Source organism: Apteryx mantelli, chromosome 13 (genome assembly GCF_036417845.1).
Source record: "Apteryx mantelli isolate bAptMan1 chromosome 13, bAptMan1.hap1, whole genome shotgun sequence".
NCBI lineage: Eukaryota > Metazoa > Chordata > Aves > Apterygiformes > Apterygidae > Apteryx > Apteryx mantelli.
The window spans coordinates 28,324,304-28,329,629 of NC_089990.1; the positions used below are offsets into that span (position 1 = coordinate 28,324,304).

General features: G+C 51.0%; 1 long non-coding RNA gene across 1 annotated transcript; it reads right to left on the minus strand.

The window, feature by feature from the left end:
- Nucleotides 1-2,979: 2,979 nt before the first annotated feature.
- LOC136993287 (uncharacterized) lies at nt 2,980-3,939 on the minus strand. The gene is made up of 3 exons (XR_010885547.1): nt 3,765-3,939; nt 3,157-3,292; nt 2,980-3,009 (listed from the first exon to the last, which is right to left on the minus strand). It is a non-coding gene; the product is annotated as an uncharacterized lncRNA (long non-coding RNA).
- Nucleotides 3,940-5,326: the final 1,387 nt, after the last annotated feature.

Below are 5,326 nucleotides of genomic sequence, written 5' to 3' on the forward strand. Positions count from 1 at the left end.
CGGGCGGAGAGCTGTGCCGGGAGAGCCGTGCCCGGCGGCGGAGCGGCTGCCGGGGGCGCTGGCGGGCCGAGAAGGGGGCCGGGGCCGAGGCGAGGGGCCGAGAGAGCGCGAGCGCCGCTTGCCGCCGAGCGGGCGGAGGAGAGCTGCTGGGGGGGGGGGGCGGCGGGCAGCAGGCAGCGCTGCGGGCTGAGACGTGCCCGGGCGCGGGGCGCCCCGAGCACAGCAAAGTGCCGCTGCCTGGGGAAGAGTTTTCCTCCCCGACGCTTGCTGCAGGCTTGTTTTCCTTCTCTGAGAATCCCTGGGGGCGCGAGCAGGTCCGGAGAAGAATGACCTCTGCGCTGCCTTGCAACGTTGCCTAATAGACAACGGCATAGGCAGTAGCACAGGCGGCGCCAGAAAAACCGCCTGTCACCGTTTGGGCAAAGATGGTCGAGTTTTCCATTGCTTTCTTTTGAGAGAGGCTTTGAGAGAGGCACTGAGATTACTTGGAAGACGTCCAGATGTGTGTAGGTCAAAGGCACTGATGACCATTGGTCTCCTAAAAAAGCCAGGCACGAGACTTTCAGGCAATGCACATGCGAAAGGAAGGCTGAACGCCTCGATCTCAACAGATCATGTATGTATACGCAATAGGTTTGGAACACCAACAGCAACAAACAGCCAGTAAGAAAGCTTAAAAGGATTTATATGAGCTTTATTGGTATAGCCTCGCTATATTTTGATATATATACAAACAGATGTCTTTATATTATAACTACAGGCTCTCTTCACTGAATTGTGCACTGAGGACTAAACAGCAAATAATGAAAAAGAATGGCAGAGTAGAAGCACGTTTCCTGTTACTGAGCACGGGAGAAGTTTTCAATTTCTTCCTTCATTTCCTAAAAAAAGATAAAAAAAAGATAAAAAAGGAATAATAATTGCCAACTAAACACAGGCAAACTTGCTATAAGCTGGAATAGAAATGTAAAATCCTGTAGCTAGCTGCTTTGTATGAAGTGAAAGTCTCTGTAGATGCCTTCCAGGTGGAAGTCAGCAACTCGTATGTAACACAGACTGCTAAGCAGGAAAGAGAGGAATAGCGAATAAGCAGGATATCCACAGTGCGCAAGGAAGAAGTGCAGAACAGTGACAGGAAGTGCTGTGTAAGCAAAGTACCTCTATCAACTGCGTTTTGTCATCGTCTTGCCGATGGCGGAAAACACACTGGCTGAGCACCAGGTGTAGTTTTTCGAGGTGGCGGATGTTGCAGCCCTTTGTTGCGTCGCCAACGACATTCAGCAGTTGCTGAAGAAAAAAGGGAGACAGTACAAGTTTACGTTAGCACCAGATCATTTGAATAGGCTCTCGATGTGTTCAGACACAAAAGAAGATGGTCCCACACAACTCGCATCCTCCTTCCTTGTATGGCTAAATGAAAAAGGAGTGAAACGTCCAAGAACAGACTAAATATCGCAGCAGATTTCCATGGAGGAAATGAGCTCCTGTGTCCGACTTGCGAGAAAAAGCAAGGCTCCAGTTTCAGCTAGCATTGTGCTGCTCCTCAGGCTATCAGTCACCTCCACGATCCTAACTGCAAGTGAACTTCTCTGAGAACAGCGGGAACTGCCATGGCCCGTTTTGTAGTAAAGGACAGCGGCTGCCACAGCAAAGCCCCTCTTGCCTTGGATGAGCTTCTGTGGCTGCAATGCAGGGCCCTGCGAAATGCATCTTTTGAAGAGAGGCCACAGAGCCTCTAGAAAGAGGGCTGCCAGCTGGCAGTGGGAGCCTCCTCAGGTGCTTCTGTCTCCCCGTTAGCTGAATGTTGCCCATGCCTGCAGCTCTGCTGGCAGAACGGATAGCTCAAGGGTTGTCAGCAGAGCGGGAAGCAAAGGTGGATCAGTGAGCTCCAGCCTACCCTGAGGGAGATGCTGGTTTCCTTCTCAGCAGGGGGTGAGCATTTCCTCCTCTTCTCTGCTAGGCTCTCTGAGGGAGATGCGTTCCTCCTTCGCTTTTGTCTGCAGGCAGCTGCACAGAGATAGGAGAAAAAGCAAGCCAAAGCATTAGCTAAGCAGTTCTGTCTGCAAAATCTAGCACCGTCGTCTTACTCGGTGCACAAGGGAAGTGGTGAGAGGGACTGAAGTACCGTTGTGCTGGCTCACTACATGCATGTGTTGAAGGAGAGAGGGCAGCAAGTGAAGGGGGCCCAACTGTTATTAGAATTAAAAAGCGCAAGAACTATTAGATTATATCATGCATAAAAGAATGCCCTTGACGATTTTGTGCACAGAGCAGACTGTAGACCGAAGGCATGAGCACAAAGCAAGGTCATAAGCTCAGGTGGCTTCGTCTCTCATCACAGGAAGTAAAAGAGGTGAGAAGCAGAAAAGGCTTTGGAGACAAGCTCTCCTTCTCCTGTGTTCCAAAAGCAGAGGTTGCCTAAGCCTCACAGACAGACGGCAATTACTTGGTGCGGGGGTGGCGGGCAGGAAGGCAAGAGGGAGAGGAAGAGAAAAAGGAAGCAAAAGCAAAGGAAAAATCCTCACTGTTTCCTATTACCATAAGAACTTGTGCAGTGTTCAGCAACTGCTCTAAACAACATGTTACATTTGAGGAGTTAGCCGTTGCGGGGCCATCGAGGCCAGTGTTTTACAGTGTGAGCCAAGCTCTGTGGCTGGGCTTTATTTCATAAGCACGTTGAGTGACTGTCCTGGGGACTGACCTCACATGCTGCGCCTAATTTGGAAATGGAATGCCTTTGGCATAAAGCCACCGGCATCACCAAAACCAGGTATGCCATGACAAGAGGGAAGATATCAATGTCATTGGCACCTTATCCAAAAAAGGAAAAAAGAAAAAAGAAAAAAGGAAGAAAGGACTTGCCAGTAGAGAGGGGTGTACTGGACTCTGCAGGCACCGCTGGCCATGTCTCATCCCCTTGCTCCTCGAGCTGCCTGTCTTCCTCCTCTGTCAGCAGTCGAGGCTCAGGTGGTGATGCCGCAGGCAGGAGGACTTCCCGTGCCTGACAAGCTTCAGTCAACCAGAAAAGGTTAGCCAAGTGATGATACTCAGACACAAGCAGAGTAAACCTTCGTGCCAGGAAATCTATTACCAAAGCAAATGCCGAATGGCTGCTAAGCTAGAGATAGCAACTCTGTGTTTGTAGAATAGCCTCACCTGCTTTCTTCTGTGGTGCAGCAGGCTTAGCAGCTTGCTGGACAAGCAAGTCCTCGAAAAACTTTCTCCCTTCCTCCTCGCTAGGTGACTGGACATGGAAAACTTCTCCGTAAAGCTCAGAAAATAAAGCTCGTACCTGAGGTGGGAGGAGAAAAGACAGCGCAGCCGTAAGCCCCCCGCAAATTTGTGTTCTGCTCCACAAAGATGAATGCCTTTTCCAGTGAAGCTGAGGAATGCTTTGAATAAGGGAGAGACTAGAACAAGTTTGCTTCTTGGCCTTAAAGGCGAGATTGTAGTGGGTCGGCAGGGCAACTTAGGGCATCTTCTTTAAGGAACACCTCTAGGATTAAAGCTCTGTGAAGCGACCCGAGGTTCCAGTGCTCCAAGGGAGGACACTGAGCATCTCCTAGGTTGCCTGTTTTGGATTTACTTGCCTTGCTGCCCTTCAGGTTGAAGCCTTGTGGCAACTGCAGAGGGAAGAGATGCCAGCAGGGTGCCCTAGTAATGCCGGTGTTGAATGGCTTAGGAGAGCACAGTATTTCGGTGCTTAATGGAGTGATAAATTAACGTGAGACTGAAAGAAGCCGGGAAGGCAGTGAGAGAAATACCTCTGCCGGGAGATCTGCATGGCAAACATCCGACGTAGCGAGCAACAGCACTGGAGCATATGCTGGAACGCCCTCTAGCAATGTTGTGAGCGTAGCTCTCAAGGTGAGTCCAGCAGCCTCCCACCAGGCATGGATACGTGGAATATAAAGGATGCTCGGTGCTGTCCTCTGGGCTTCTCGGATCAACTGGTCAAAAGGAAGTTTGGAGAAGACTGTTGAAGCGGGCAGCAGAGGCTGCTGCTGAACAACAATGTATCAATCAAAATTGCCTGCAAAACGGGAGTGCACAAAGTGTCCAAACAAGCCACCAAGAATAAGGTAACATTGCTGCTTGGAGCCAGTTCCTTCAGCCTCTCCACAGCGAGAGGCAGGCCTGAATCTCTGCCTGATTTCCAAACTGCTTAGATGTCAGGTAACTCGCCCAGAGCCTCACGCCCGGTGCGAGTGGTAGTGTGCTTGAAAAAACAGGCCCAGCCCTTCAGCAGGGTCCACATCAGCCTGGGGCCACTGCTGCACCGCTGGAATCCAACAAGCGTGTTCTTGCCTCTTCCCTGCGGTATGATGAGAGAAGAGAAACCCTTTTCTTCCCCCCTCCCAAGCCTGGGTTGCATTTCAGTGTTATAAAGAGGGAGGCTAGAGAAAGGGCAGGACGTGCAGTCAGGCTGAGGCAGAGGCGCCTCCTGGGAGCTACAGAGCCTGAAGAGGCAAGGGAAACAGCTCTGGAGAGCCCGCTGTCATGAGCAGCAGCTCTTGCCATGCAGAGGGCTTTATCGAGAGCATCTTGGAGCTCCCTGAGCTGCTAGCAACGTCCTTACTGTTTAGCCTGGAATGGAAAAGATGCTCATGCACAACGTCCTTCTTCTCCATTGGTCAGCGTACAAGAAAAGTGTTCTTTCAGCGTGAAATAACCACCACAGGAAGCAGAGGAAAGCCAGGCCACCACCATTAACCGCGGGAGGTCTGCCTGCTTCCCCTGAGTCTATTCATCCTGTGAGACTGCAGAGAGAAGAGGTACCTGTGCGCATCTTTCTTCGGGTGAGGTGCTGCTAGCAAAGAGAGCCGGCAGGTCCAGCACGTGAACCGCAAACCTCTCCAGCGCGTGTATTAGTGCAGGCGCCAAGTGGGAACTTTGCCCGTACCCGGGCTCTCCAGCGATTAAGAACCTGGGCCTGTGACATGCTGGCTGGCAACAAGCATTGCTAGGAGCGTAACTGCAAAACAAGAAGTTTGCAAAGGAAGTGATCGATCAAGACACAGATGTTAAAAGTATCTTTCTTTGTCCAGCACACACTGGTCTGGATCTCTTCCCCCCGGCCGTGAGGCTCTTATGTTCATTATGTCTTGACTGAGCAGCCTTGAGGCCTCTGCCTTGGTCAAGTTTAGGTGCAAGGGGTCCACTGGAAATGGAGAAGGTGGTCAGGAAGGAGCAGAAGAACCTTGTGGGAAAAGAAATGCCGTGGGCTCTGAAAGGCCTTAGCTGTATCTAACAAAGTGCAAAACATTCCTGTGAGTCCATAGAACTGGAGGATATTTATCAGATTCCTTCATTCAGATGGTTTCAT